The sequence below is a fragment of the Xylocopa sonorina genome, chromosome 12 (genome assembly GCF_050948175.1).
Source record: "Xylocopa sonorina isolate GNS202 chromosome 12, iyXylSono1_principal, whole genome shotgun sequence".
Taxonomy (NCBI): domain Eukaryota; kingdom Metazoa; phylum Arthropoda; class Insecta; order Hymenoptera; family Apidae; genus Xylocopa; species Xylocopa sonorina.
In genome coordinates this window covers 4,791,509-4,800,353 of record NC_135204.1, presented here as the reverse complement: position 1 = coordinate 4,800,353, position 8,845 = coordinate 4,791,509, and positions in this window count along the sequence as shown.

Sequence of the window (8,845 nt, the reverse complement as noted above, 5' to 3'; positions counted from 1 at the left end):
GCCTACCACCCTGGTCTCCTTTTACCCTGCTCCTCCACTTCTTCTTGGTCCTCCTTCGTTCGTTCGTTTCTTCTTCCCTACGCCAGACTCTCCACCCCGTTTCTTCTTCTCTTTTTCGCCGTCAGTCACACTCGGAACGCACGAGCGCCGGCTATCGTTCTCTCCCTCCCGCAAGGTCTCCTTCTCTATCGTTCAGTCGGCGTTCGGCGTGTTTAACCTCCCGCCGTTCCACCACGCGCCCCCTCCACTGCCGGCGCTCGGCTTCTGTCTCCGTTGGGAACTCGAGCGGCCCATTCGTTCCGTCCCGTTCGCTCGGTTCCACTCGTGTTCCGCGCGCAACGGCCGTCCCTCTTTCTCGCTCCCGGGTAGCGCCGGTGTGTACAACGGCTGTCACCTGATCGCGGGACGCTTTTCGCGGGTGAGATACCGCTCGGCCACCGAGTCAACCGAGTCTGCCGCCGCCGCCACCGTCGCTCGGTTTTCCTCCTCCCGCGCGCGCGTCCCGCCTCTTCCTACGGCATCTGCTCCTACGCTCTCTTTCTTCCTCTTTCTTTCGCGGAGCCGCGCGCGATCTCCTTTTCCTTTCCGTCTCGCGCGCGGACACGTCGCCGTTGCTCTCTTCCTATACTCGGCTGGTTGCCGCCGCGCGACGTCGAACGTGCGCGCGGCTTAGCTGGTGGTTTCCCAGAGGGAAGGGAAAAAAAAAGGGCGGAAAAGTCGTCGGCAAGAAAAGAGGGAAAAGGAAGAAGGGAAAACATCGGCACGAAGGGAGGCCCGCCGCGAGGAGGCGAAGCTAGACGGGAAAAGTAAAGGGAAGGAAAGGAGAGAAAAAAAAAGGAGAACAGTGTCGGGAGCGAGAGAAACGCAGGAGGGAAGAAAGAGTGTCTAGAGAGAGGCGAGGGAGGGAGAGAGAAGGATAGAGAAGTGCGCGCCACCGACGTCGTCCAACCACGACTGGCTTGCCCGATCTCTCGCCTCTTCTTCCTCCTTTCACGGATCTTCGCCGGGTGCACACGTCTGAAGCCAACCGACTGGAGAGGGAGGTGACACTTTCGGAACGTGGACACGCGGCACGCACGGATCGTCACGCTGGATACGTGAAGGATCCAGGGGAACTCCGCTGGCTACCGTGCTCTCGTGCAGGTCGGTGATATAGTGTGTTGTGTGTTCGTAGCCGTGCGGCGAGTCAAGTGTTCCGCGAGCTCTCGCTCTTTTTTCTTTTTCTCTCACTCTCCGCTGCGCTCTGTCTTTGGTGCACACCGCGTGTTTTTTTTTTTCTTACACGCGCTCGAGCTGCAGCTTTTTTTCTCCTCCTTCTTCTTGTCCATCCTCTCCGCCAGCGTTCCGCCAGGCGCACAGGTATATCGCTATATCGGAATCAGTCTCGGGATCGTCGCGTCCACGATTACGACGATCGCAGTCCACGACGGACGCAGACAGTGAGTGTGCATGTGTCTCTCTCGCTTTATGCGCTTTCTTCTTTTTCTTTCGTTCTCACCATGTCGAGGCAGCGTGACAACCGTGGGCCGGCGATAACTCGCCGCCGCTCGGAATTCGAAAAGGCGGCGGTAATCGTAGGTGCGTTGATCGCGCCGCGGCTGCGCTTTTTTTTCGCTGCGTTTTACGGCTCGTTAAAGCTCACGGAATCGTCGCGCCGCGACGTTCCCCCCATGAATATGGAGATGAACGGACGCCCGTGTCGATCCTTGTTCGTCCTCCTCGCCGTCCCCCCTCCCGCGTAGCCTTTCTTTCGCCCGTAGCCGACGAACGAGACGTGCTCGAGTTTCTTTCGAGCGCTCGCACGCGACCACCACGGCCCGTTCGTCGCGCGTGACGACACGTCACGCGAAATCGTCCCGTGTCGTACCGTCGACGACCCGGTCCGACCACGGACCGGCCTGCCACGCTCGCCGTTTTCCGTGCTGAAAAAGTGTCACGAGGAAAGTGTTCGATCGAACGCGTCGCTGACGGCACGAGTGTGTTACGCTTTCACGAGTAAGGTCGTTATATCTGCCCTGTCAGCCGATTTTCGGCCAACTGATTCTTGCCCGCGACTGTATTTTCTTTCTATCTCCTGGTACATTTTATTGGTGAGAATTGTGGTACTTTGTGTTGGCGGTGTCCAGTGACAACATCGACGACGTGTTTCACATATCTTTGGTGATCGATCTTCTAGGATCGATAAGTTTCCATTACAACTTGTGTCGTGTACACGCCAGGCGAATATTGCATGAATTATCGTTAATTTTTGTGGAACAGTGTGGTTTGTACAAGTCTACGTCTACGTTCTATGAAAAACCGCGTCGCTTTCGAAACTTCGCCGATTTTCTCACGAACGGAAGGTGTATACCGTTACGAAAGGGTTCCTATCCGATGATAGACATCGGGGAAACACGAAAGGAGAAAAATTGAAAAGCTTGACAATCGAAGCGAGGAACAAAATTTATCCTTAAAAAAAAAAAACAACACGTTCAGCGATAAAAAGTACGCAGGGAACCTGAAAAACGGACGAATACAAAACCTTCGTTCATTTCGTAAGGAAAAAAGGGTTCGAAAAAAATTGTGCGGGCTTTCGCAAAAATCGAGGATACCAGCAGTAAACGACGAAAAATACCGCACGGAGTGAGAAAAATCGCGGAAGGTGCGTGGAAGGAGAAAAAGTGAAAAAGTCGCGGAGCGGAGCGAGAGAAGAAGAGAGGGAGAAACGCCGGGAGTCGCGGCGGCGTGTCGGTGGAGAGATAGCGGCATCCGTTTCGGTGCCCGTTGCGGGACGGTCGCCACACCCGCCCGTTTGGGAATTCAACTTACTGCCGCTCGGGACACCGAAGCGTTCGACGTTTTCTCCACGGTGTGTGTAACGGGTATCACGAAAGGCGGCTGTTCGCGGCGGATTAGATTCCGACCGGCGCAGAAATTGCTGCCCACGGTCTTTCGCTTTTCTGCGCCGCGCCGTGCCGTTACAGACATCCGAACCGCCGTTCCCGGTGAAACGTGACGGCGGAACGACCAAAACGGAACGATTCAAACTTTTGCACGCGAACGGGAAAGAAGAGTGCCCTGTCGGATCGAAACGGTTTCTCGAGAAGATCTTCAGCGTGGACGATACACATCGATACCTGTGAGACAGTGCGATTACAAACTATGTACAAGGTGTTTACGATCCTCGAAAATCGGCGCGCATCTGTGGTGAACGAGTCGATCGGGTGATTTCTTTTAGTGGTGATTTCTATTTTTATTTCCATCGACGGACTTGAGAAAGTTTTGACGGATGGAGACTTTGGACCGCTGTTAGAGCAGGTGTTTTCTATTGGTCTCCGTTAAGGTGTGTTGATCTTCTTCTAATTTTGGCTTGCCAAATTTAGCGTGTTTTCAAATTCTGCCGGGATAGCTGGAATGCTTTGCCGTTATTTTTTTTTTTGTCGCCACTGGGGATACTTCGAAAGCGTATTGTGCCAGGAGTACAGTGTGTTAACCATCTGTCTGAGACTCCATTTTATTTAATAGCACGTTCGACAAATTACCCGTGAATCGATATGATTTCGACGAACTTAGGTTCTAGGTTTAGTTCGAAAGTCAGATCGAGAGCCCTGTGCCATAAAACCAAAGAAACCAAGTGCAATTCCATTACGAACCCGTGTCAAACGACGAACTCGCGAAAGAAAAATTCTAAAATGCCTGAATGCGCGATTAGACGGTCCCAATAAGGAATCCGAAATATACCAGGTGATCCGCGGTGTTGCCTTGGAAAATATCGAGTCGCGTCGGGTTCATCGGGAAAATCGCACGAAAAATAGAAAAAAAAAACCGGGAAAAGAAAAACGTCGAATCGAGTCGCGGAAAAATTCCGATCGAGCCAGGAGAAATATCAAAGCGTGTCCTCGTCGAGTTGTCGAGTCCGAGGTCTCGAAAGTTTCCTGACGCATGGATACGCTCGGCTATCCCGCTGGCTCTCGAATATCCGTAACCTATCTGCCCGACCACCACCGCCGCCGCCACCCTGCTCCTCCCCCTCGGTCGTTGGAACTCCACAAAAATTCCCGACCCAACCCCCGTGGTCGAAGTTTTCCAGAAGCCGCACACCTCTGCCCGAACACGGATCTCTCGCCCCCTTCGATCAATAGTCTAGGTAAACACGTTACTCGCGGCAGACTGCATCCCGACACCGCTCGGAAACTGCCAAAAGTGCAACGTACACCGGGGGATCGGTACGACGGGCAGGATTGCCCTTTTCCGCTCTTAACTTCCAGCCCCTACCCGCCTCGTCCCGGCCTCGTACGCGGAAAAACAGGTAGAAACTGGCCGTTCCGATTTTTGACCGAAAAATACGGGAATACCCGTTCGATTTGGTTTCGAGTTAATTATCGTTAGTGTCATCCGGTAGGATTCGCGGGGTTTCGTTTATAACATTTCAGTTCGTATTTTTCAAACTGACTCAAAACTCTATCCTGGCATTCGAGAAATTTGCGCAGCTTTTTATTACCGCGCTAGTGTCAAGACGCCTTCGGATGCCCTAATGCATGATAGAATACCACGCGAGTCTATAAAAAGGCTAGCTAGAAGCTACACCTTTGGAGGTACTTTAAGTAAAAAAATTTAATTAAAACCGCAGCGCCCCATAGTACTCAGCTTCATAGCTAGAGCACGATTTTATCCGCGAATACGTTAACCACCCTTAAAACCCTCGAAACGAGCCAAAATGAAGTCTCTCCCCTCGAATCCTCCTTACCTCGATCCTCCTTTCAAAACACGTCCGTACCTAAATCGTGCCCGATCGCCAGTAAAGAAAAAAAAAGGCGAAAAAGGGGGAGCCAAAAAGAAATGGTAAAAAAAAGTCCCCCCGGAGAGAGACGGGTCGTTTTCTCGAGAGCGCGCGGTGCCGGTGGTTGCGAGCGGGGGGGCACGCTGGCGCGACGAATCGAGCAGAAAAGTGGGCGCCGCTCGGCTTTCTCTCTCTCTCTCTCTCTCTCCCTCGCTCCCTCTCTCTCTGTCCGACTTGCGAAACCAATCGAGGAAAGGAGGGTCGGTGGCGTCCTGCGCGGGAAACGACCGTCCAAAAGCGGCGCGTTACTCGCGTGCGTGCTCGCGTCCCCGTGTGTTGTACGTGTCTGTGTACGTAGGCGCGCGCGAGCTCGCAGCAGCAGCAGCAGCCGCCGCCGCCGCGCCAGCACTCGCGCACATAGAGGCACTCGGATGGCCGCGGGCCACGGGTAGGTGTACGTGGTAATACAGTGGCCATGCGAGCTTGATTACACATTGCGATCACGAGTGTTCCACGAGCGGGCGGACATAAGGCCTTTTGTCACACCATGGCCTGCGGGCAGGAAGCACGTAGCGTGACACCGGGCCGCCTCGCTCTGTGCAAGCGGCACCCACACTATATAACGCCGCGCGCGTAATACGTGTATGACGGAACGGCGCGACGGGACGGCGATAGAGGGAGAAGGTCGGAGTAGAGGCAGCCAGGCAAGCCGGTAGAGGGTCGGGTAGAGCCCGTCCGCCGCGGGACGGGGTGGGGGGAGGCGGCGGTTCAGGGTAGAGGACGCGCCATAATACTCGGTGGTCCCAAGCCGGTATACGTGACTTGTGTGCCGCTTTAAGCCGCCGCGCCGGGACGGAGAGAGCCGTGGCCGTCCCGGGGACCCGGTTTCTGCCACCTAAAGGAGGCGCGCGCGAGCGCGAGCTATTGCGCCCGGGTTTATTGTATCCGGTATCGGGCGACCGCGAGTTTCGACCACGGTAATCGATTGCGCGCGCTAGCTCGCTTGCTCGCTCGCTCGTTCGTTTGCTCGCCCTCGGGAGTGGCGAGTTGTGCGGCGCGCCGGCAAATTGCCGAGGGAGACTCCGTTTAACGGGCCGCCTCGCGGAAAATCGGGACGCGTTGGGCTTCACGACCGCGAGGAACCGTGGAACGAGAGACGGGTCGGTGGGAGAGCAGTTTTGGTCGAGGGTGGGTTCGCTTTCCTCGTCGCGGCTGGGAAAAGTAAAGTAAATTTGGAGAACTCGAGGTAGTTCTGTCAGTAAGAAGTAAATTGGTGGCTCGATCGTTAGGGGATACGTATTTTGTATTGTAAGTCGTGAGCTAAGAGTAAATTAGTTGCTGCGTGGATACTTACGTATCGCGCGTTAATGGTTGGCTAGGTAAAAGCTTCTGCTGGAAATCGATATCGTCGCGAGAAATCTAAGAGTTCCAGGGAAATGAATAGGGAACGCAGCAGCGGTTCGTGGAAAAATCGAACGCGCCTTTAGGATTGTTGGGTTGCAGCTGCAAGGGTAAATTGACGTGAAACCACGTTCAGACGGAAGTGGGACAGGTCGCGGGAAATCAGGACGCCTCGTGTCCTTGGGTAATACGGGACTCGCTAGCAGGAAAAATTGATGAGAGTTTTTAGCGAAAAATTGAGTGGGCCGCGAGAAATTCTACGCGTACACCGAGCGAGAATACACGTTTGAGAGGCGTTGCGTAAGTCGCGACTTAAGATCGTTGCGGTGAATGATCGTGCCACGAGAACCATCTTTCATATCTATATACGATACAGTTATGTACCTCGCAGATAAAGATCGCGACGGAATTTCATCGAACACATGAATTTCAAAAATTCGAATATTCTAAAAAATACAATAACTCACTCTCTATCGTTTAAAAAGCTCCTGATCGAACGGTGCGTGGAATCTCGAAAAATCTTTTTTACGGAAGCGATTCGCGACGGATAACCGAGGAAACCGAGCGCGGCTCGCGCGATACCAACACGCGCACGAGCGTCTCGTTCGCGTGAAAGGTGACGTGCCGCCTTCAATTTTCTCAATTCCTTCGCGCGATTAACGTCCTCGGCGTGTCGGTATCGGTTCGTTCACGACCGCTCCAATTTTACCACCGCGTGCCGCCGCATTCCACTGTTTGTTGGTACGCTCGCACGCGTTTTCCGGTCGAGTCCGCGCGGCACGCGGGACGCCTTGAAGTATTCGGTTTTTCCGAGGCGAGACGCTGATTAGATGTATCTGATTATCACTGTGGAGCGTGGCGTGTCAAGGCTGCCTCTTCCCTCGCTTGGTACCGCCATTGTTCTCCTTAATTTCGATTCATTGATGCTCCTCTGGCCGACGGTGACAACGGTAACGATCCGCTCGACGAAGGAGTGCCTCGGAGGAATGCGTTCAGCGTTCAAACGCAGACGAACGATACTCGCTCTCTTTATTATTCCTCCTTACCATTGCTGCGATTATTATTATTATTCAACTGATAAACGAGTAACAATTATAACTTTTTATTTATAATAATTATACACATCTTTCTCACCAACGAACAAAATATCGTCGCGAACCGTTCCCCTCTCGCGCGTAACTATTCACCTTTCACGATGATTAATTAGATCCTCGACTAATTAATTCGGCTCTCGCGAACACGTTTCGTCGGCCAGCAGCCAACGCGCGCAACCGTACCCGCCGCGCCACCCGAAACGCTCTACGCGCCGGCACTTCTGCGCGCGATTTTCTTTTCGTATCGGCCAGTAATCAGCGCGATCGATCTCGCGGCCAGAAATTTCCACGGTACGTCGTAACGAGGGTGGAGCGCGGTGGAGAGATCGTTTTATTCGTCGTAGCGGGGACGGTTTTCAGGCGGCGGACAGAAATAGACGTCGATTTCTTGTCGATTTTCATTCGCGGCCGCGCGCAATCTTTGATAATGACGCGGGAGATAATTTACAGTAAGCCGCCGCGCCGCCTTAAGCCGGTGCCGCGCTAAAGACCTTGTTTCTGCCAGCTGAAGGAGCGCGGTTATATCGCGGCGAGGCTATCGTCCTCTTTCCATCGGTTCCCTTCTCGGATACTCGCCTCGTTATCGTTCCCCGTGGACTCTAATTCCCTCCGCTGAGCTTCGAGAGCGGTTTTTGGCCCGCTTCAGGCCTGCACTCGGCTCTTCGAACGACCTTGTAGATCAGTGTCCCCCATCGTTCTTTTTTTCCTTTTCGCAACGAAATCGGTTTCATTTTTTTTTTCTTTTTCTTTCCCTATCGATTCAGATTGAACGCTGCGGACGATCCGCTGAAAAATCGAGGACAAAGGCTCGGGTCGCCATTTCGGTATCGTTAATCGATAGTTTCGCTGCGGCTCGCTAGCTCCTAGCCGCGTCCAATCGCGGCGCGTGCGGTACAACTCGATCGTGTGAATGTATTTTAATAATTTTAAAAAGCAATTATGCCAGTTTGCGTAGAGTGGAGGAGTATGTTCACTTTGTGGGTAAGAAAGAGTCGATCTTTAGAGAAATCGATTAAAAAATTGCAGTTATCAAGGTTCTAAGTCCGATGTCCGTGACGTTCTGTCCCTATCTTTGAAATCTAGGGGCTTGGTATGCAGGGGAGCCCATTAACGTGCTAACAGCTCGAGTCACGAACCAGAGGTAAAAATGATTACTTTTGGGCTAGTGAAAGTTCGCGTAGGTATTAATGTACGGGACGCTGGAGAGAAGTACGTGTGGAAGTAACGCGAGAAAAAGGCCGTGTCGCGAGGAGATTAAAGAACCGGCGAGATAAATCATCGGACGTAAATGGGTGGCGAAGGTTTCGCGGTGTTTGGCGTTTGACATAACCGCTGGAGTACCCGATTTTGTAATCCGTTTACCACTTCTCTCGGACCTGTCGCTTTATTTCGGCTACTCTTAAACGATAACCGTCTATTGCGAGACTGAAATTACATTATCGTCGAGAACACGTAATTGTAATCTGACTGAGATAAAAAAAGGAAGACCGTCGCCACGCTTGTGTAATGCTGTACAGAAGAGCCAGGAATAGTACGTACATGGTTCGCGTAATCTGCATACCAAAATAGCTCTACCGAAGTTCTCACGATG